Source organism: Schistocerca gregaria, chromosome 3 (assembly GCF_023897955.1).
Source record: "Schistocerca gregaria isolate iqSchGreg1 chromosome 3, iqSchGreg1.2, whole genome shotgun sequence".
Taxonomy (NCBI): Eukaryota; Metazoa; Arthropoda; class Insecta; order Orthoptera; family Acrididae; genus Schistocerca; species Schistocerca gregaria.
Window position 1 is genome coordinate 94,548,984 of NC_064922.1, and position 24,892 is coordinate 94,573,875.

General features: G+C 43.3%; 1 long non-coding RNA gene across 1 annotated transcript; it reads right to left on the minus strand.

The window, feature by feature from the left end:
• Positions 1 to 2,826: 2,826 nt before the first annotated feature.
• On the minus strand, positions 2,827 to 24,490 carry LOC126355217 (uncharacterized). The gene is made up of 3 exons (XR_007565479.1): positions 24,317 to 24,490; positions 9,443 to 9,805; positions 2,827 to 3,263 (listed from the first exon to the last, which is right to left on the minus strand). It is a non-coding gene; the product is annotated as an uncharacterized LOC126355217 (long non-coding RNA).
• Between the last annotated feature and the right edge of the window lie 402 nt (positions 24,491 to 24,892).

A 24,892-nucleotide genomic window follows, 5' to 3' on the forward strand; every position in this document is an offset into this window, starting at 1 on the left:
TTTACATTCACTATCTATTTTAACTCTTTCAGCACCACTGTTAGAATCCTGACTGTCAGAGTTTGTACACGTACCAGGTAATGCAGTGCTCTTAAGGACAGCAGAAATTTAGCTTTGTTTGAATGACGTCCTGAAATTCCGCAGTTCTTAGAGGCATTCAACTCACTAATGAAGCTACTGAAGCTGGAACGTGTGAAGATCACCGTGTGTTTGGCGGACGCGCGGCAACGAACGAACAGCACTAAGCGCCTAGCATCCAGCACACGTTGGTCTATGGATTACTCTCATGATTTTGAAACGTATCCCTGTTGGTTTTTGAACACATTCTAAGCTGATTTCTGAACAAATCATAAGTTGATTTTTGAATGTGTGCATAGTGTACGTGATGTGTATGTCAGGGGAATCCTCGTCGTATCTAAAAACAAACTTTCCTGCAGGCAAAAGAAGACAGGGCAATACGAGCTGAGCGGATTAAAGCCGAACGGGTGAATGCGAATCGCGGCCTGATTATGTCGTAGATTATGTTTGCAAATGACCAGCGTTGTTTTAAGTAATAGCGAAATCCATAGATTCAGACTACCAGAGTGGAAATGAACGAGTATCAGGAGTAACAGCTAAGACAGATTACGTATTATCTCCTCGGTGTATCCTAGAAAATGAAACTGACAGAAAATGTTTGGTCAGATCACTACACTGGTTAGGGCCAGTTACACAGTTCTCAGTAAGAAGTTCTGGTCTGGAAGTAGCGCAGAGGACGCGATGTACGAACATGTAAAAACGCCAAACCGGAGGATAATCGGGCTATTACTAAACAGGATGTTCTGACAGGGTTAGAGAAATTAACCGGCGAATAAGTTTTGACAGTGGAAGGAATAGTCCCGGAATTAGTGGTGACAAGATTGATTGTTAGAATGAGAAAGGAGAAGAAACAGGGGCATCACACAAATTATGGAAGAATACGACAATTTCAAATTTATATAAAAATTTCGTATACTACGTTTCGATGTCATGCTAGAGAAACTGGAGCGTTTGAATGAAGTGTGACGCTAACTAAGCTTTTTGCTTGTAGTAGGACTAACAGACCAGAATTGTATCTTGCATTGTTATAAAAATGACCATTCGTGCCAATAACAGACTGGTTTATTTGATATGTGTTGCAATTACTGCAACATTGGAAAGCCTATTTTGTTTTATCCAGCAGAGAGACAAAATACACGTAATCTGTTCGAAAACCACACCGTTCTTTGGTACTATATGTATTAACAGCTTTTGCAGTGTTACACACCTACATTTCTATTTTTCATGTAGCAAAACGTTTGACAAACTTTGTTGAGGTAACATTCTTTCGCAGAAAGGAAAGCACACCATGTAAGGCCGTAACAAGATCGGAGAGAAAAAATGCTAGGCGCTAAGGATTGAAGAAAAGTGTACTGTCGTGCTTGTGTCTTCTCTTTACTGGTTACACGTACCCTATACTCAGTCTTATGTCAAGCTAGAGCAAACGTTATTGCCTAATGGTCAATAAAGAGTGTAAATTTTCTGAGCTCTAGGTATCTCGATTGCAAATAATCCCATCAACTATTAATTGCGAGTGTTTTTTTGAGGCGCAGGGTGTCAAACCGGCCGACTGGGAGCAGGAGAGGCATCACCGGACATTTTAATTTCCACTGTCCTAATATACTTTGATGGCATCCATTACAAGATATACGCGTTTCAATTTCACAGAGCGATATACAGTGACGTGCGACAGAAGAATGCTGTGTGAAGATGCGAGGCACTGCACTTTGGCACACTTAAGACCACATATCGAGCACATATGTTTTATATATCAGACTCATCAGAAAGATGGGCGCTAGATATGAACATTTTTTTTAATGTAATTTTTAAAATTTTTGTCGTCCTATCTCAAACACTCGATGTAGGAGGGCTCCACTATGTAGTATTGCCAAAGTGCGGAAATATCGTAGATCCTGAGCTGATGCGCAGACCAGTCTGAACTATAGTGGGGAAGTGTGTAGTCTCCACGTGACTCGTGTTTACATTTAGTGATTTTGCTGTTTCCTCTTCGTTTACTGCTCTCTCGTGAATTAAAATACATTCACATAATTGCGGAAGTCTAATATATGTTATTAGTTTCAGATTTTTATTTCCAACTTTCTGACAGTCAAGCATTAATCACCTTGCAGAACAATGAAATTATTTTTGTCCGTCTGCTAAAGTAATTTGTCTTTTACTAATCTTTCCCCCTGAGGCAGTCAATGTATTTTAAACTAAGTGCTTAACTCCACACTATTGGCTGGTTTTAAATGCTCGCTGCATTTCAAGTGCATGTTTTCGTCTTCTAGCACGTATGGCATGATGCCATAATAAAGAACCAAACATGAGAATACAGTACCGGTACTCCAAGAAAATCACATCCCGAAAACCACTCTGAAAAGCTTAATATCAGGTCGAGGCCTACTCCATTGGCAATCTAACTAGTACACAAGTTTTCGTTGAAATATTTCACAATATAAATTAACTCTTTTCTTTGAATTATTAGCTTTGATTTTCTAATAAAAAATATTTTCGGAAGCATTCTCATTTGCTTTAGTCATGTAATAAACTTTTAGTTATTAGGGCGCTGATCGATAAATTACCTGTCATTATTACAATGTTTTGTTTGCTCCTGGATTGGGTGACACCTTTTTACAATATTTACATTTGAGTTTATGAGTCGCAACTGAATAGTTGTGTCTACGTGGTATTACACTTTGATTAAAGTTCTCCCCACTTAGGCGCAGCCGACAGGAAGCCCCCCGCCAAAAATAAAAAAATACCCGCAGCGAGGGACGAAATTCCCATCCAGTTTAATTTGTTTAACTTAAACAGTTTTGCTGAATATTTACAATTTTATCCAAAGGAACAGTTACATGAAACAATTTCATATGTAATTGTTTTGCTTTGTGGTATCTAAATTATTGTACTGATTGTTTACAAGTCCAAGGTGTTTTTGGCTCAACCGTTCACAAATTGCAGTAAAGTTCTTGAACTTTCGACACACCTCAACATTCTTCCACTTGTAAATTTCATTTGCTACAGCTCTTATTTCACTGGTAAGGAGCGCACATCATACGGTCGGCGAGTCCTGGCATCTGTTCTGTTGCAGCTCCTCCGCCACACCAGCTGGTTGCTTGATACAAACAAATGCCTGTTGCTCGCGCCAGGGATCGCACCATATCCCGAGGGCTGCACTTCGGCTTCTCAGCTCATCAGCATCGTTTCTATGAAACAAATTAAGGGCAGCATCAGAGACAAAACATTTGTTACGCGCTATGCAGCCCTGAAAAAGAGTTAGGTTTCACATATTCGCCTGATCTCTTTTTCTTAGGAGCTGCTATGTACGGTGACAATCAAATAGATGATGTGCAAGTAATTTGTTCTCACAGAACGTGAAACAATACAACACCAGAATTACTTAAATATTTAGTAACCCTCTTTTGGTTTTACCAATGGAGTTATATAAGCAAGATTTTTCTATTTTCTTCAAGTTCGGTCATGTACCTAGTTCCAACGCTAAATGGCCTGATGTTTAAGACGTCAGAGCAAAAAGTGGGTACATAAGTTGTCCACGACGTGCGCGAATCAAACACGAGCATCCAGACACACACACACACACACACACACACACACACACACACACACACACACACACACACACGAGAAATTTTTCGTACACACACACAGACACAGACAGACACACACGAGAAATTTTTCGTACACACACACACAGACACACACGAGAAATTTTTCGTAAGATATTAACCAGACTTCTGATATTCAACATAGCTAACGCTTTTTTATTTCTCCGTGCTTGCTAGTATATCATACCCAAAGTGGCTGTGCTTGCACCAAGAGTCAGTTACGTGATATGTGAATGAATATTTAAAATGTGCACCATGAAACGACAAAGTAGTGATTTATCTAATTATTTTTGATTAACTATTGTACTTTTGAAGACATATTTACAGTTCATAGCTTTAGACGCCACTATGTCGTTAGTCCAAGAAACAAAACTTACTTCAGCTGCTTCGAAGCTGTGTCCAAATCTTAAGCAGCAGTTGTTATCAGTCCTTAAGTTTCTTATTGCCTAATCAAATTCCTCAGCATCACCTGATGTAATTCGATTACATTCCATTAGCCTCTGAAACGCCCTGTTGAATCCACAGGACTGGACAAGTAGTAGGAATTGTGGAAGGGGGCCCAGAATGAGCGGCTGTCAGTTACACTCCAAGCATAACACTATATTTAGTCGTCCAAACGTTACAGCGCAACTTCTAAGCTTGACTGACGACAGAAAACGACTTTATTTCTGAAACGGCTGAAGGCCCATAAATTAAATAGAACTGCTATAAATATTTGTTTTATTTTTTTAAGACAGAAGGCTCTAGGCTTTAACCTGAAATAGTATTTAAGGCCAACTAATGTAAGATTTGACTAGGCAGATTAATTTTTTAACAAGCGGCTGAAGGCCGATAATTTTAAAACATAACTACGTTAACCTTTCAACAGGCAAATTGCCTGAGCTTTATGTTCAGGAAATTTAAGACTTGCCCAATTTATAAAAACGTACTTTTAAAACGGATGAAGGTCTTTGATATTGGGAACACAACTAAAAGCATACAAATTAAGATATTAAAAACACACAACAAAGGCAGTACAGGACAATGGCGCTCAGAAATTTCTAGGGGGCTTGGTCTGCCCTTGAAATCTTAACGTTCGCTTAGTCGGGACAAGAAGTCAGCCCAACTATACTTGATCCGCCGGCAACAACCAATAGACAGTCAGAGACCCAGCTACAAGACGACTTGCTAACCACTGACCAGTATAAGATAATTCCAAAGCCAAAACGTTACAGACATAGCCGCCCACAACCAAAAATACATTAAGCTGTGAAAAACTACACACCATGTTGGACAGCAACAACAGGTGAGGAAAGCACACTGCCTCAATTTACGTCAGCGACCGGAACACTAACAGCCACAAGGCATAAAATTCTGCTAGTACACTGTAATTTCAAACCGACAAATATAGTTATTTCCACCACACGGAAGCTAAACCTTAACCAACTCTAGCACTCGCTGTTGTTCCCAGGAATACCTCCAACAGCGGACCACCAAGCGAGGGGACAAGGTGAACAGACGTGGCTTCCGTAACTAAATCACCACTGAACTTCATGTGATGGGTAGGTGAACCACGAACCTCGTAGCACTCTGAACAGCCCCCACATGCTCCGACACTGCACAGAGACCACCAACGGGCCAGGCCAACTGCACCGTCCAGAAACTTGCTTGTTGATCCACTCCAACCGACTGACTGGCTGCACGCCACCAAGCTGGAACTATTATCACCAGACCAAAGATGGTATACGGTAGGTGTAAAAAGAGGAAGAACTATGGCATAACCTCAATAACCTCGGGAAACCAAACGCAGAGTAACAGCCAAGTTTCAAGACAACGCATAAGCCATGGTAGCACGGCTCAAACACCCCCCACAACCCTAACCCAGGGAGGAGGTAAACCAAACACTGAGCTACTTGAACTTAACCTGACTAAGGGGAACCCGATATTACTTACCTGAGCTGTTCTCTTTGGCAAACAGATTTACTGGGACTAATACACGCATGATGTTGTACAGCCGATAAACACGAGGAGTAAAATTACTGCGGTTCCCAGCACGCACCTGCCTCCCTTGGAAATTGCGGACATAAACCTAGTCCCACGGCCTGCCCTTAAAGGTTTCCCGATTACGATTATAACGTCCCACTTGCTTATTATGAGCTCTGAGTATATTAAGCCTGGCCCAGTTCCAGACTTCTTTGATAACATGCCGATTATCGTCGACTGGAATAAGATCTTGAATTCCCCCACAGCTTCGAAAGAGGGGAATTAACTGGGTAGGAAAAGATGAAGGATACAGGCATATCTAGCAAGGCTTGATGACTGGGGGTATTAAAGGCAAAACCAAGTCAGGGAAGACTCTAGTCCCATTTACTGGGGGTTTTCTGATAAATAATCAAAGGACTCAAGATTCCGATTAACTCTCTCCGCAAAGGACCCCTGGGAATAACATGTGGTGGTGGTGGCATGCTTGACACAGCTCTGAAAACAGAATGCCTTGAAAGGACCTGAAAGAAAGGCTGGAGCGTTATCGCCAACTAACTGCTTGGGTGGCCCAAAAACACTGAAGATACTAGTTAATTGATTAATGGTGTTCGTAGCAGTAACGTTACGTCTCGGAAGGAGCCAAGTAAATCTAGAGAATGCATCGATAATAACTAGTACATATCGATGACCTCTTTTAGTACGAGGTAAAGACCACAATCTATATTGAGCTTGTGCATGGTAGAGAACACTCGTTCAGAACTGAACCAACCTTGTTGAAGAGCATTGCTGGGTTTAGCTAAATTACACAAGCAGCATTAGGATGCCATTTGTCTCACATCCTGGTCCATGGAGGGCCAAGGTAAATGCTCCGTGATTTTTTGGGAGACTGAAGTCCCTAAACGGCCACCCACCATCGAATCATGAAAATAACGAAAGACCGGACATACCAAGGTTACAGGCAAACAGACATTATACTGCTTAGCATTGCCGACCTCCCTGCAAGGAATACCCCTCTTGACCTCATACTCGTCCGACAGCTCTCCTGCCAACACACGTTGCTTAAAACTGGCCCAAACAGGGTCCTGATCCTGATGCTGAGCAACGTCTTCGAAGAAAAGGGGACTTTCACCCAACACCATGCAATTAAGATTGTCAAGTTCCACTTGCTCCCTTGTCTCACTAATCGTAGCTTCGGAAAACATCTGGCTGAGAACATCCGCAAGGACATTTTCAGAGCCCTTCACATGCTTGACTTCAAACGGAAATGCTGAAATACGTACTGTCCACCTGGCAATATGGCCAGTTTTACGTGGCTTAGCCAATACCCAGCTGAACTGTTGAGTGTCGGTTTCCAACTGGAAAACCCGATGTTCAGGGTAGAAACGGGTCTTCTGTAAGGCAAATAAAACAACCAAGGAATCGCACTCGTAGACAGAGTACTTAACTTCGGCATCAGTTAACCGACGAGACGGGTAAGCTAATGGCTGTCTCTGCCCCTCAAACTCCTGGAGGCGAACAGCAGAAATCCCCGCATTACAAGCCTCACTCTGCACAATACTTTTTATTGAAATCGGCTACACCAAGAATTGGCGGATGAACTGTCACTGTGTTGATGTGCTCAAAGGCAGCCTCCTGGGTGGGACCCCATTCAAAACGCACACACTTCCGGCGTAACTGATTTAAGGGCGCCGCCAACTGAGCAAAATTAGGAACGAAGCGCTAAAGTAATTTGCCATGCCTATAAATTTAGCAATTCCCACTTATCAGTAGGAGGAGGCAATACCCGCAGGATTTTCGTTTGCTCTTGGTCAATGCAAATACTCTGACCCGACACTATATGACCTAGAAAAGTCACCTGCTTAGCAAGCGTGATTTTACTAGGCTTAACAGACTGGCTCCCTGTTACCTTAAGAGAATTGAACTGATATGATCCAAATGATCCTCAAAAGAACGACTGTAGATAACCAAGCCATCCAAATAATTACAGACACGCACTAACTTCAAGTCACCAAGGATATTATCCAACAAACGAGTAAGCTCCACCGCTCCGGTAGCTAGTCCAAAAGGAAATCATATTCGACAAAGTTCCAAGCAGTACAAGAGTCAGTAACATGTTTACATTTCTCAGCCAAAGGAATTTGATGATAGGCCTGATTCAAATCAAGGACGTAAACCAGTTAGCGCCGGCAAAGTAAAAGAATTGTGCAGATCCGGTAGAGGTACTGATTCAAGTGCAACCAATGGCAGTAGTCGGTCACAGGTCTGTAATCGCGCCCCTGGTCTTTAGGTACCAAAAATATTGGAGAAGCATAAGCCAAATCAGAGGACCTAATCATGAGTTTCTGAGAGATCTTAGCCCTGGGTATCTTTACCTTCTGGGGTGAGAGGCGATATGGAGATTGCCTAATTGGAATATCATCGAGGAGACATATGATATTCGAGAACGCTAGTGACACCGAGGTTATCACTAAGGAGTTGGGGAAAACCGCGCAACAGCTGGCTCAACTGAGAGACCTGATTGGGCAAGAGATGGGCCAAATCAAATTCATTAGCTGCAAACTCCACGGCGAAGATCCTGGCAATCTGCCGTACCCTAGATTTAGCGCTTTCTCCAAGACCAAACTTCTCGCTAGGAGAAAACAAAGGACAAGCTGTATCCGGAATAATCCAAGATCAACCCGGATTTATGGATGAAATCACACCTTAATATTAGGTTAACAGTTCTTTAACCAAGGCTGAAGATATAGGCCAGGAAACATCGGTGACGGATATACTCCCCAGACCCATCCCTCCAGAGGTAACGCCCGGCCATTGTCCACTCAACATCTCTGCACTGACGAAGCGACCGAACCAAGTTTCCTAAGATGCCCTAATTCCAAAAACCACTCAAAACTTGATAATGAAAAGGAACTGCCAGAATCCAAGAGAGCACAGACGGGCTCGCCACCTACCAGAGAAGAAACGTAAGGTCAAAGGTGTGATGAGGGAGCGACAACCCGGGTACACTAAGGCCTGAAGGTACGAACCCGAGTTTGAGGACGAACCTGGCGTCATCTACTTGCTCTAGGAGCATGAGGATGAACACAAGATAGTAGCAAATGAGCTGTACTGGTGCACCTGAAACACTGGGGTCACCTTTTGATAACTTAAATGGATACAGATCGGCGCCTACGTCACCCTCCTTGTTCTCCTGACGTACGTGGTTCTGAAGAGGTATAGCAGATGCTGCTCTAACGCCATCACAGAGCTCTCCCCATGCTTCAGGCTGCTTATGGATAACAAAATGCGACGTATCTGCATTAATAACGATAGAGACTAATTATTGTTCAGGAAAATCAATAAGCTCCTCACCCTGCTGCACTTCCCAAATATAACGACACTCGAGTTGTTTTCGAACCCCGGTGGTTAACCTTTGGCTAATTACGAGCTACCTTATTTGCGGCGAGGAAAGCTATTCCCCCATGGCACGTGAGAGGAGATTCTGCAACTCGCCTCTAGCTAGCGGGTAAAACAATGACAAAATTACTTGGTGCGGAATGCGAAAGGCGGGCGCGTGTTGGTCTAGACGGACCAACAACCACAACTTCACACGATCAAGTCGCTCTACAAGCAATTCAGTAATATCCCGAAAGAAATAGGCCAGATGATTAGGCAACTTGGCGAACACAGTACCTAAATTAACAGAAAATGGAACAGTGCCATCGTCGGGCTGACTGATGCTCTCGCTGATAGCACACCATCTCCAAACTTCCTCCCATCCAACACCAAACACGTGAGCTTAAAGTGTAATACCTTACCTGGTTCCCCAATTCAAGGGTCAAATTTTCTTGTGATGGTCCCCAAATTTAACAATTACATCGGCTACCCGATTAGTTAAATGCATCAACTGTGCTCGCACCCGATCCAGCTGAATGTCACTAGGTTGGGTTCCCTCTAGTAGACAAATAGTGTCCTCAAGGCCCGTAACAGCCTCATACAGATATTTCATCGCCGCTCCTGTCTCACCGCCCACCGCCGACGTGACGTCAACCGGCGGCAGCACGGCAGTCCGCAAATGGACCACCAGTTCCGGAACACTTCCCTCAATCTGTTGGCGCCTTATTGCCAACTCATAGACAATGTGGTCTTTCCTGGGGAGACTGATCCCCGGACACACGCACCTGAAACAAGCCACACAGGGAGCAGTACGGTGCCATAAAATACAAACAGAAAAAAAGAGTGAAACTGACAGCAACTAGAATGGCAAGCACAAGCGTAACCACGCTCTGCTACCAGTGAAACGCCCTGCTGAACCCGCAGAACAGGACAAGTAGTAGGAATTGTGGAAGGTGGCTGTCAGTTACACTCCAAACATAACACTTTATTTAGTTGTCCAAACATTACAGCGCAACTTCTAAGCTTGACTATCGACAGGAAACGACTTTAATACTAAAACAGCTGAAGGCCCAAGCATTAAATACTACTGCTATAAATATTTGTTTTATTTTTTTAAGACAGAAGGCTCTAGGCTTTAACCTGAAACAGTAGTTAAGGCCAACTAATGTAAGATTTTGTTAATTCCACCACACGGAAGCTAAACCTTCACGAACCCCAACACTCGCTGTTGCTCCCAGGAATATCGCCAACAGCGAACCACCAAGCGAGGGGACAAGGTGAAAAGACGTGGCATCGGTAATTATATCACCACTCAACTTTCATGTCCTGGGTCGGTGAGCCCCGAACCTCTAAGCACTCTGAACAGCCCCCACATGCTCCGACAATGCATAGAGACCGCCAGTGGTCCCGGTCGACTGCACCGTTCAGAGACTTGCTAGCTGTTCCGCTCAAACCGACTCACTGGCTGTACGCCATCAAGTCGGAACTATAAACACCAGAACTAAGATGGTATACGATGCAAATATCGATACACACCGCTGTTGCCATGCTAGAAAGAGGAAGAAACACTGCATAACCGCAATAACCGCGGGGAACCAAACGCAGAGTAACAGCCAAGTTTTAAAACAATGCATAAGCCTGGGGCAGCAAGGCTCATCCTGGTTTTGCTTTTTTTGATGTTCATCTTGTATCTTCCTTTCAAGACGCTCTACATTCCATTCAGCTGTCTTCCACGTCCTTTGCTGTGACAGAATTACAATGTTGTCAGCAAACTTCAAAGTATTTATTTCTTCTCCATGGATTTTATTTCCTACAAAAAAATTTTTTGGTTGCTTTTTTGCTTTGTCAATATACAGACTGAATAACATTGGGTATAGGCTACAACCCCGCCTCACTCCGTTCTCAACCATTGCTTCACTTTCAGGAGCTTGGACTTTTGTGACTGCCATCTGGTTTCTGTACGAATTGTAAATAGGGTTTCGCTCCCTATTGTTGACCCCTGTTGCCTGCAGAATTTGAAAGAGAGTACTCCAGTCAACATTGTCGAAAACTTTCTCTTAGTCTACAAATGCTAGAAACATTGCTTTGTCTTTCCTTAAGATAAGTAGTTGGGTCTGTATTGCCTCACGTGTTCCAACAGTTCTACGGAATCCACGCTGATCTTCCTCAATGTCGTCTTCTACCAATTTTAGCATTAATCTGTAAAGAATATGTGTTAGTATTTTGCAACCAGGACTTATTAAACTGGTCGATCGGTAACTTTCACATCTGTCAACACCATCTTTCTTTGGGATTGGAATAATTATGTTCTTCTTTAAGTGTGACGGTATTTCGCCTGTCTCATACATCTTGCTTACGAGACGGTACAGTTTTGTCATGGGTAGTCCACTAAAGGCTATCAGTAGTTGTAATGGAATGTTGTCTACTCCCAAGGCCTTGTTTCGACTTTAGTCTTTCAGTGCTGCATCAAATTCTTCATGCAATACGATAGCTCCTATTTGAACATCTACACTCCTGGAAATTGAAATAAGAACACCGTGAATTCATTGTCCCAGGAACGGGCAACTTTATTGACACATTCCTGGAGTCAGATACATCACATCATCACACTGACAGAACGACAGGTACATAGACACAGGCAACAGAGCATGCACAATGTCAGCACTAGTACAGTGTATATCCACCTTTCGCAGCAATGCAGGCTGCTATTCTCCCATGGAGACGATCGTAGAGATGCTGGATGTAGTCCTGTGGAATGGCTTGCCATCCCATTTCCACCTGGCGCCTCAGTTGGACCAGCGTTCGTGCTGGACGTGCAGACCGCGTGAGACGACGCTTCATCCAGTCCCAAACATCCTTAATGGGGGACAGATCGGGAGATCTTGCTGGCCAGGGTAGTTGACTTACACCTTCTAGAGCACGTTGGGTGGCACGGGATACATGCGGACGTGCATTGTCCTGTTGGAACAGCAAGTTCCCTTGCCGGTCTAGGAATGGTAGAAAGATGGGTTCGATGACGGTTTGGATGTACCGTGCACTATTCAGTGTCCCCTCGACGATCACCAGAGGTGTACGGCCAGTTTAGGAGATCGCTCCCCACACCATGATGCCGGGTGTTGGCCCTGTGTGCCTCGGTCGTATGCAGTCCTGATTGTGGCGCTCACCTGCACGGCGCCAAACACGCATACGACCATCATTGGCACCAAGGCAGAAGCGACTCTCATCGCTGAAGACGACACGTCTCCATTCGTCCCTCCATTCACGCCTGTCGCGACACCACTGGAGGCGGGCTGCACGATGTTGGGGCGTGAGCGGAAGACGGCCTCACCGTGTGCGGGACCGTAGCCCAGCTTCATGGAGACGGTTGCGAATAGTCCTCGCCGATACCCCAGGAGCAACAGTGTCCACAATTTGCTGGGAAGTGGCGGTGCGGTCCCCTACGGCACTGCGTAGGATCCTACGGTCGTGGCGTGCATCCGTGCGTCGCTGCGGTCCGGTCCCAGGTCGACGGGCACGTGCACCTTCCGCCGACCACTGGCGACAACATCGATGTACTGTGGAGACCTCACGCCCCACGTGTTGAGCAATTCGGCGGTACGTCCACCCGGCCTCCCGCATGCCCACTATACGCCCTCGCTCAAAGTCCGTCAACTGCACATACGGTTCACGTCCACGATGTCGCGGCATGCTACCAGTGTTAAAGACTGCGATGCTGCTCCCTATGCCACGGCAAACTGGCTCACACTGACGGCGGCGGTGCACAAATGCTGCGCAGCTATCGCCATTCGACTGCCAACACCGCGGTTCCTGGTGTGTCCGCTGTGCCGTGCGTGTGATCATTGGTTGTACAGCCCTCTCGCACTGTCCGGAGCAAGTATGGTGGGTCTGACACACCGGTGTCAATGTGTTCTTTTTTCCATTTCCAGGAGTGTATATACAGTGATATGGAAGGATTTATGATTGCAATACAGGATCAAACAATAAACACAAGATATTACAGCAAGCGTATTATTAAAGATCCCAATACCCCAACAGATAAATGCAGACTTTGCAAACAACATATAGAAACAGTAGATCACATCACAAGCGGATATACAATACTAGCAAATAAAGAATACACCAGAAGACATGACAATGTAGAAAAAGTAATAATAAACAACTGGTCATACTACATAAACTAGTAAAACAACACATTCCCACATAGCAGTATGCACCACAAAATGTACTGGAGAATGATGAATACAAATTATACTGGGACAGAGCCATTACAACATAAAACACCACCACATAACAAACCTGACATCATACTCATCAATAAAAAGAAGAAATTAACACAACTAATCAAAATATCCATACCCAATACAACAAATATACAGAAGAAAACAGGAGAAAAAATTAAAAAATACATCTAAGTGGCTGAGGAAGTCAAGGACATGTGGCATCAGGATAAAGTTGACATCATACCAATTATACTATTAACTACAGGAATCATACCACACAATATGCACCAGTGCATCAACGCAATACATCTACATCCAAACGTATCTATACAGCTACAGAAATCTGTTATTATTGATAGTTGTTCAATTACCTGAAAGTTTCTAAATGCAATGTAACATATGCCATACAGTTAAAAAAGAAGTCACGCTTGAGCAAGGTCCGCGTCACTTTCCATTTTTAACCTGACATAACGTCTCAGAAAGAATAGATGATGATGATGATGATAATAATAATATGCACAACTTGTCTGAAAAACGAATTTTTCATTGTTTCAGCTTTCAGTTAAATTTTTGTAATTTTGACTGGTAAGAATTGAGTCTCTAGCAAAAGATGTTACTATATCCTGCTACTGGATAATGATACTGCAGCAATAAAATATAAACGCGAGAAAAAAATAAATCTTTAATGGCAAAGGAAAAGGCAATTTACAACAACAAAACACTGTGCATTCACAAGCGTCTGCAAATAGCAAAACTATGCCAAAGGCCGTAGGGCGAGGACCATGTAATTCTCCGTAAACAATAAACTGCTTGCTATGACCATGACGTCGCAACTGTTCACATTAGGTTCGCTTGACCAGTCGCCAGCGGGCTGATGCCCATGCGCAGTTGACGCGCGTTTGAGCAGTAACTTCTCCGCTTGCCGCTACTTGAAGTGGGTGTGTCAACTGTATATGCATTAGCAGCAAGCAGCCAGATGCTACCGAAAAAAATTTTTCTTGCGCGCCCTAGCTGCCAGATTTGCTCATACGCAGAGTCGTCTGAGTTGTTGTGTGGAGGGGATTAGTCTCCACGTGACCCGTGATTAAGTTAAGTGATTTCGCTGCTTTCTTCGTTTACAGCTCCCACGTCAAATGAAAACAAAACTTATTTCTATCAAGTTCCATGCACATAATTACGGAGGGCAAAAATATGTTTTTTAACTTGTTTTCTGATTTTAGTTTCGTGGTGTGCGTACTGTAAGACCTTCGGTACACACATTATCAGATTAGTTGACTTGTCGCTCTAACGAAGTAGGCGAGTGTCAGCAATATGTCTCGTGGTCTTAACGCAGCGTGTTTGTCTTCTGCCATTAGGTCAGACGATAGAAACGCCACTTGCAAGGCTAGAGTAGCAGATTGACGGTGACCAGCTTTAAACAGAACCTGATTAATTTTCGCACACATTTATTAAAATAATAAAAATCATAGTCATTACATAACTTGATTCTGGATGCTGTTTACAATTGACAATCTGAAGTTCCTTTGGTCTTGGTACATGAATCTTATTCTCACATATCTCTGATACTTGAAGAGTGTATACATTTCTCTTCATGGCTATGTACAGGAATATGATTATCTTATTAGGCGCAGACTGAATTTGTCTGTACCTGTCTATAGTGAAATTTCAGACTGGTGCAGACTGACTAATCGAAGGTCGGTACACTCGTTATAATACCTCCCCCGTTCAGGTATCACTGCCGAGTATGATCAGAAAGGAGAAAAGGTTCTCCGTTAGCAGCAATCTCGTACGTTGCGCGTTACATATTAATACGTGGATCAGCAGAACCAGAATTTGGTCCGTCTCTAAGACAGTGCCATCTCATATTGCGGAGATGGACGAGAGCTGTGACTGAGGTGTTGTGCTTAGCGTTGCGCGCACTAGTGCGAAAGTTGTGTACGCTCAAATAACGCGGAACTTAATCGCCTTGCAGAACAATGAGGTTATTTTTGCAAGTTTGCTAAAGAAATTTGGCTTTATTAATCTTTCACCTGAGGCAATCATTTTGTTTGAAACGGAAGTGTTTCATTGTACAGTATTGGTTAGTTCCAACTGTTCGCTGAATTTCAAGTCCACGTTATCTTCTGCCATGCATGGCATTATGCTATAATAAAGAAACAAAAATGAGATCGTGGAGTACTGATACTTGAAGAAAATTTACATCCCAAAAATCACTCTCAAAAACTTAATATCAGATGGGACCTACTTCATTGACAATCTGGAAAAAACCAATGTGCACTTCAAGCCGAATTATGCTGTTTAGTGGGGTTTACGAAATTCCGGTGATCTTGAGAGTATGCTCTTATGCCCTGTTTCTTTTATATTGTAATGTAAGCTCTCTTAGTGCTTTGTACATATTTACATGTGAGCTTCCTACACCACTGCAGCTCCTCACGCGCAGTAATGCCTCTTTTCTGGCGCTCTGTGGCAACTGGTAAATCGAACCTATTTCTAACAGTCTCCAGATAGTATTGCGAACAGTGGTTCGAAAAGCGTTACTTTCAAAGTAAATTTCTTTTTACGCAAGATGAATTATGTTACGTGTGAGCGAGTGGTATGGATTTCTAAATCACAGAGCGTTTAAAATTGAGCAGTTTGAGGGCCAGCCACTTACAAGAATTCCGAGCCCAGGCATTTATCTCAATTTTAAATTTACTGGCACGTTTGTGTGATGTATATTTAAGTACAACACACCTCAAGAAAGAGAAATATTACGTGTAAAAGCTCAGCTTTTCTTGTAGCTATCCTATGTGCATTAATATAAACCGTTAACTTTTTCTCTGTGTGTTCGCGCTACGTAACCACTGATCTTGCTATTTGCTGACTATAACACGTGTCTTACGCTCTGAATATCTGCTGTCATCGGCTGACTAGATCACGTGGCATCAGATACTGTATGATTGCCTCACGAAAAGACATCGCAACCTCTGTTTCAACGCTCCGGAAACTAACGCGCTGTGCTTTCTTCTAGACGAACCAAGATATATGCAACGTACTCCATTCACCTACCAGATCTTGACAATAAAATAAAGTCTTCAGTTTCATAAATACGGTGATTCTAAGTTACCGACAGGTGTTTGTGAGGCACTGATTCCCCATGTATACATCTGCTTTACAGATGTCCTATTTATGGAGTTAGTGACGGCAAGACGTGTAATTTCACATGTCAAACACGGCTGATATGCGTTTGTTTCCTTGTAAGAAGCGTTCTCCGTTACTATAGAATATTTTATATGAGTGATGCAAGAATAGTACAATTTCTGAACCGTGATCGGATGTGAACAGTGGACGCCATACACCTCTGCAGGTTTATAAGTGGACGTATCACGAAGAATCAATGTTTTAAGGAAGTAGTTCTTTTTCGTTTTAAAGTTTGTTACCTCAGTTTATCGTAGGGAAACCTGCAAGAAGAAAGTATGTCATGTGCTTGAAATATATTTCATACATTGGAATATTAACAGTGTTGCATTCCACACGACTTTTAGAAATGTGCACCGCTCTAACATTATAGAGTGTTAAGTGCAGAACAGTGTAGCCTTAGGATCGCATGTGTTTATGATATCTCTTACCAATACGTTCTTAGTACTGTCCCCAAACACTAGTACGATGCGTTACAATTGAGAGCGCAGTTGATATACATAAAATGATTCAAACTCCGTACATCTGGAGTTTAATCATGCGTAAAAACCACACGTTTCTTGTTCTTCTTGACTGCTATTGCAACACAACACTTTCGTCTCTACTACTATACACCGATAAGGGGTGCTAACCTCCTGGACATGCGCGCATGTGGAGAAATCTTGTGCACTTGGATGGGTACAGCAAAAAAGATTGGTGCGGAACAGTGCTCAGGGATTCGGCTCGCTCTATTACCTCACGAGATGCGAAATGTAGCGGTCTACTTCTGGACAGCTGCATATTAACTCAGTGACAGTGCTGCAGACAATGAGATCTTTCAATCTCTAACTTTATCCTAAGAATGCGAGAATTCTCTGTGACCATTGCGTAGGGAATGATCTTAAATTACACACTACGAGCAATGTGCTAGAAATGTGTAGATCGCTGTCTGGTATACTTTGGTGTATATGTTCGAGAACTGACAGTGAATAGATTTACTGCATAGTCATCTATCTACATTCGTAATCAAGGATTGGTTCCCTTAAAGTAGTGTTAGTCATGATACAGAGACGGGGAAGCATGCTGCCGCGTCATTGGTCGGTGTTGAAATCACGAGAAAATTGCATTATCTTCTCAATGACTCTGGTGCTCATACTGAAAAAGTATAGGCGGCGGTTAGTAAGAAAATGAAGAATGCACCTTTCCACTTGTTTGACCTTGCCGACGAAGTCCTATTCATAATCCGTTTCCTAAGGAAACATTTCCATACGTCTACCCTGCATTCATAGCACCAGAAGTGCACCTGGTGGCAATTTCTAGAACTAACTTTTTCCAGCGTAAAACGGTTGCGTATTATCTCATGAGAATATTCGCTGCCATACTATACGGCCCACACAGGACCTATACATCTACATGGATACTCTGCCAATCACATTTAAGTGCCTTGCAGAGAGTTCATCGTACCACCTTCACAATTGTGTATTCTTCCAATCTGATATAGCGTGAGAAAATAACGAACACCTATATCTTTCCGTACGAGCTCTGATTTCCTTTATTTTATCGTATTGATAATTTCCCCCTATGTAGGTCTGTGTCAACAAAATGTTTTCGCATCCGGAGGAGAAAGTTGGTGAATGGAATTTCGTGAGAATATTCTGTCGCAACGAGAAACGTCTTCTTTTAATGAAGTCTAGCCCGAATCCTGTATCATTTCTGTGAGACTCTTTCCCATATTTCACGATAACACGAAATGCGCTGCCTTTCTTTCAACTTTTTCGATGTACTCCGTTAGTCCTATCTGGTAAGGATCCACATTGCGCAGCAGTATTCTAAAAGATAACGGGCAAGCGTAGTGTAGGCAGTCTCCTTAGTAGGTCTGTTACATTTCACTAGAGAAGCACGCGATTTCACTAGAGAAGCACGCGATTTCACTAGAAGCCTCTTGTACGTCACAGTGTCAAAAGGCTTCTGGAAATCCAAAAATACAGAATCGATCTGAAATCCCTTGTCAGTAGCACTCAACACTTCATGCGTATAAAGAGCTAGCTGTGTTTCACAAGAACGATATTTTCTTAACCCATGTTGACTGTGTCGATAGACCATTTTCTTTGAGGTAGTTCGTAATATTCGAACACAATATATGTTCTAAAATCGTGCAGCATGTCTACATTAACGATATGGGCCTGTAATTTAGTGGATTACTCCTACTACCTTTCTTGAATATTGGAGTGACCTGTGCAACGTTGCCAACCCCAGAGGCCGAACGGTTCTAGGCGCTTCAGTCCGGAACCACGGGACTACTACGGTCGCAGGTTCGAATCCTGCCTCGCACATGGCTGTGTGTAATGCCCTTATGTTTGTTAGGCTTAAGTAGTTCTAAGTTTTAGGGGACTGATAACCATAGATAATAAGTCCTTTAGTAGAGCTCAGAGGCACTTGTGCAACATTCCAGTCTCTGGGTACGGATCTTTCGTCGACCGAACTGTTGTATATGAGTAAGAAGTATGAAGCTAATGCATGAGCATACTCCAAAAGGAACGTAATTGGTATACAGTCTGATTTAAGTTGCTTCACTACTCCGAGCATATTTACTTCTAGGTTACTCACGTTGGCAACTGTTCTCGATTCGAATTCTGGAATATTTACTTAGTCTTCTTTTGTGAAGGCATTTCGGAAGGCTGTTTTTTGTAACTACTTTGGTAGCACTGTCTTCGATAGTATCTCCGTTGCTATCGCGCAGAGGAGGCATCAGTTGTTTCTTGCCGCGAACATACTTCACATACAACCAGAATCCCTTTGGATGTTCTGCCATGTTTCGAGACGAAGTTTCGTTGTGGAAACTGATATAAGGATCTCGTATTGAGGTCCGCGCTATATTTCTAGCTTCTGTAAAAGATCGCAAATCGTGGGGATTTTGCGTCTGTTTAAAACTGTCATGTTAGTTTCGTTGCTTCTGCAACAGTATTCTGACCTGTTCAGTGCACCAAGGAGGATCAGCTCCGTCGTTTGTTAATTTATTTGGTATAAATCTCTCAATTGCTGCCTATACTATTACTTTGAATCTAAGCCACATCTGGTCTACACTTGTATTATTAATTTGGAAGGAGTGGAGATTATCCCTCAAAGGCGTCAAGTGAATTTTTATCTGTTTCCTGAATAGGTATATTTTTCGTTTATTTTTGGAGGATTTGGGTTTACAGCATTCAATCTCGCTACGACAACCCAGTGTTCACTAATCCGTGGATTCGTTTTGATACTCATTATTAACTCAGGATTATTTGTTGGTAACAGGTCAAGTATGTTCTCACAACCGTTTACTATTCCCGTGGGCTCATGATCTAACTGCTCGAAATAATTATCAGAGAATGCATTTACCACAATTTCGGATGATGTTTTACGCGTTCCTCCGGAATTAAACATGTATTGTTGCCGACATATCGAGGGTAAATTAAAGTCACCACCAACTATAATCTTATGAGTGAAGTACATGTTTGAAATCAAATTCAGGTTTTCTTTGAACCTTTCAGCAACTGTATCACCTGAATTGGAAGGTCGGCAAAAGGATCCAATTATTTTATTCCAGTTGCCATCAGTGATCTCTGCCCATACTAACTCACAGGAGGTATCTACTTCAATTTCGCTGCAAATTGACCTACGTCTGACAGCAACGAACCCGCCACCGCCAACCGTGTTTAGCCTATCCTTTCGGAACACCGTTAGGTTCTTCGCAAAAATTTCGGCCGAGCTTGTATCTGTCTTCTGCCAGCTTCCAGTCCCTATAACGATTTGAGCATCAGCGCTTTCTATTAGCGCTTGGAGCTCCAGTACTTTCCCAACGCAGATACGACAATTTACAACTGTTGTACCGATGGTTCCTGTATGTACTCCACGTTCTTCCTGTGTTCGGCCTGCACCCTTTGTGACTGAAGCCGTTTTGTGTTTTCCCGAGACCTGAAAACCCGCCCAGCCCCTGCTACCCGTGTAGCCGCCTTGTGCGTACAGTGGACACCTGACCTATCCAGCGGAACCCGAAACCCAACCACCCTTTGGCCCAAGTCGAGGAATCTGCAGCCTACACGGTCGCAGAACCGTCTGAGCCTCTGATTCACACCCTCCACTCGGCTCTGTTCGAGAGGTCCGCAATCGGTCCTGTCAACTATGCTGTAAATGGTCAGATCTGCTTTCATCTTGCAAGCAAGACTGGCAGCCTTTACCACTTCTGTTAGCCGCTTGAAACCAGACAGAATCTCTTCTGATCCAAAGTGACACACATCATTGGTACCGTCGTGAGCCACCACCTGCAGTTGGCTGCATCCTGTGCTCTTCATGGCATCCAGGAGGACCTGTTCCACATCTGGAATGACTCCACCCGGTATGCACACTGAGTGCACACTGGTTTTCTTTCCCTTCTCGGCAGCCATGTCCCTAAGGGATCCCATAAGAAGCCTAGCGTTGGCGCTCCCAACTATCAATCCCAATAATCCCACCCTCTGTAATTGTCTGCATTTGTAGGTTGAAACAGGAGAGGTGACAGCGTCTGGCTCTGCGACAGCGTCAGCCACAGACAGCGCTTGGAACCTGTTTGTCAGACAAACCGGGGAGGCCTTACGATCGGCCGCCTGGGACCTCTTTCGCCACCTGCTACATGGTGGGGCGACGTCCCACTCGATCACAGGTGAGGGATCATCATCAGTGCCAGCTGTAACTGGGCTGTCCAGCGGTGAGGACCGATCGGAGGATTCGGACGCGCTGGACGTCAATTGAATCCCCACGGCCAGTCCACAACAGTGGTGTCCGTCCACTGCACCCTCAAGCTGTGTAACCGAAGCTGTCACAGCCTGAAGCTGAGAGCGAAGCGTCGCCAACTCGGCTCGCATCCGCACACAACAATGGCAGTTATTGTCCACACTAAAGACCGTTTTTCCTACATAGTTTAGTTTTCCACGGACTATCGGCACGTGCAGCGCAACTCTACTGTAGACCCTGACGAAAACGCAGGAACTGTGTGTAACACGCAGAGATTCAAAAAGCTAACTACTGAAGCACTCAGAGGAAACTAAATAATTTGCCCACGATTAGGAACTTTTAATATGTCACAAAATCGATTTACTTTCCGACTCAAACGAAAACGCGAGAACTGTGGCTATTATTTAAACACGCAGAAACACAAGAAACTAAACTATTAAAGCAGAGATGATATTACAAAATTCGCACCTGGTTAGGAACCCGTAAAAGTCACAATATCGGTTATTTTCCTGTTAATGCTTGTGTCGCTGTCGGCTACTGCTGCCTGAATGAGTACCTGTACTTTAATTATCACCAGAACTTCGTTTGGCTATGGAAGACACTACACTAACTGCACAAAAACGACTAAGTTTATTGTTACATGTTGTACCTGAACTGCTTCCACACATTTGTCACACAGTGCCAAGAAGTTCGTATTTTTCATTTGTCAAACATACTGGGATAACGGACACACAGCAAAACTAACGTGGCAATTTTATGATTGGAACTGAAAAGTCAGCACCTTATTTTTAATCCCTTGTTCCTGTTAAGAAATATGTATCTGCCAAATAATCAGCTACACTGTCCGCCCCTATTAGCTGAGTGGTCGGTGCGTCGGGATGTCATACCTAACGGCCCCGGTTCGATTACTGGCTGGGTCGGAGATTTTCTCGGCCCAGGGACTGGGTGTTATTTCATCCGCATCGACACGCAATTCGCGCGTAGTGGAGTCAACTCTAAAGACTTGCACCAGGCGAACGGTCTCCCCCACGGGAGGCCCTAGCCACACGTCATTTCCATTTCCATCAGCTACACTAGTTGATTACGAATCTAGTTTTTCCTCGTATCTTGATGAAACAGAACTTGGAACTGCAATAATTCAGCTTTCTCACAATGTTTGACTCTGCAGATTTTCTGCAGTTTGTAAAACCAAGTAAAAACTAACTGGATCGTAGGTTCTTTTTGCCTTCTAATTCATATGTACCTCCTCCGGTAAATCTACAATTCTTCCTGTAAGCTCATTATCATAGCCCTGCAATCTGTAAGCGGAATTGTTATCCTTCACTAAAGCGACAAATTCGTTACACAGTGTGTGTACGGACCCTAGCATAGTGAACAAACTGTTGCAGCGCGTGCGAAACTTTGGCTCGAAGCATGAGCAGAAGCCACTTCATATAATTTAACATCGTAATGTGGCTGAATGCACTTATACAGTTAGCACCATACAGAAGGCTTTTGCGAATTTCCAAAGCTGCTGTTGTATTGGAACCCTGGTCGGAGACAAAAACAAAACTATGCAACATGTCCGGCGAAATTTTCGTATCAGTCCCTCTCTTGTGCGTCTTCTCGTAATATTTACTTCCGTGAGCTTAACGGCCGGGAATTCGCCTATGAATAAAACGTTATTCAAACTAGATCAATCTGTGTTTATGTAATGTGCCGTAAGTGTCAATGCACGTTTTATACGAATCAGTCGGAATATCAACTATCGTAGTCAATTTTTTATTAATAACTTACTTAATAACAAAATGTCTTATCCGGTTTTGGACTGCAAGAAGCCTCTTTTCTGATATGTCTACTTACAGCAGATATAATTGACATGACGTCTAAAACGCTGACTTCTCGATAATGTGCACCCATATAAATTTATTCTTGGCCTATTTGGTTTAAACCTTCATCAGACACCCCTCTCACTTCTAAAAGGTGTCATGTCCTTAGCACACATTGCAGCAAATTTCGCTGCTACGTTTTACTACTACCTACATTCCTGAAGGTGTCAATGTGCGAATTTTTACAAATGAATTTCCTTAAATCAGTTGCTCTCGAATAGAAAAACAGTAACGTTGATTAGTTACATATCCACACACACTATGTCGACCGACCGACAAATTTTAAGGCAGTCTACATGACGCACTTTCCGACCGACTACACTGAGTAACTTCAGCGCCGCCCGGCTCCTAGCTCTGGTTGTGACGTTCTTTTCTGTGATGTACCGCTTAGTATTCCACAGGAAAAGAATTCGGATTTGGCTTGGTTGTTTTCGAATTAACAAGAGCAGAAAAAGCTATGACAAAGCCGTGGGTAATGGAATGGACCATGGAATGTATCAAGTGCTCCTACTCTGTATTACTTACTGAGCTGGGACCCGAAAATTTTTGGAATTATTTAAGAGTGGATGAGTAATGTTCTTCGGAGCGCGTGAACGTCGTCAAACGATAGCTGCTCTTCGAAGCGCGTGAACGTCGTCAAACGATAGCTACATCACGATTTCTGGCCACTGGCGGAAGCTACGAGCAACTCAGATTCACCGCAATTCATCCCGACTATTATTATCTAAAATGATCCTTGAAACCTGCAAAGTGACTCGTAATGACATGAGGAAATATTCGTGATAAAGCAAAAGCGAAACGAAAATGAAATTATATTCATGTAAACGTTATGAATTTATGTTTGTGTGTAATATTCATAATACCCCTCGTAAGTTGGAGAAATTCATTACAAATTAGACGAAGACTGAAAATGGCAACGGCGCATATTACGTAACAAATTCAGCAACATATTCATAAAACATGAAGCACTTAACAGTTGTTAGAACTTATAAAAAGTCCTTCACTTTCCTGTTCATAGCAGAAGGGAGTGACGATAGGTAGCATTTTTGTAACACTTCTAATGATCAACCAGACGTATTTCATGAAGAAAAGTTCATGGACTGTCCGTAATTCGGTTATTAGTTTATGTTCTCGATACGTATCGAAAATGAATATCCAGTCTGTCTATTTAAGGGTATCAGGCTTCATTTCCGAAGAGTATCGGTAATAAAACCAACAGACCGACGACTAACAGTTATTCACAACAGGGTCTACGTTTAATTTTTCACTGTTTGCTACATGAAAATGCTACGGATTCGTTGCTTACCTCTGTATTGCTATTCTTCTCGCACGACATGTCCGACAGATACATGAAGACTCGAAAACTTTGTAGTAAAAATTTCGTCTGTCTCGCACACTGTCACGTTAGCCACATTTGGACTTAATTGAACCTCGCGCGTGGTGACTGAAAAGGAACTGTTGTCACGCGGTTTGCACGGCAAACTACACAATTTGTAGGTCGAATGGAGAGGAGGGGTGCGACTGTTTGCTGGTCTTACCTAACCAACCGACCGCAACGAAAATTCGGTCGGTCTTTCGATCAACAAGCAACACTCGTACAATTAGTAGGTCGGTCGGGCAACAAGCTACGCACGCACAATTTATCGGTCGGTCGATAAACCGGAACATTTGTAGGGTCCTTTACTGACAATAAGACTCTGACAATAATTGAATGAGAGGAAGAGCTCGAAAAACCAGATTTCGCAGCAGTATATTCCGATATCTCATAACAGGCTTCTGACTGCAGCGTTGAAGGTTTTGAATTCTGTACCTCGCCAGCTATGTAGTATACCGATGCAAACATTACGACAGTTCACTGGCCACACCACTGGAGAGTTACTGG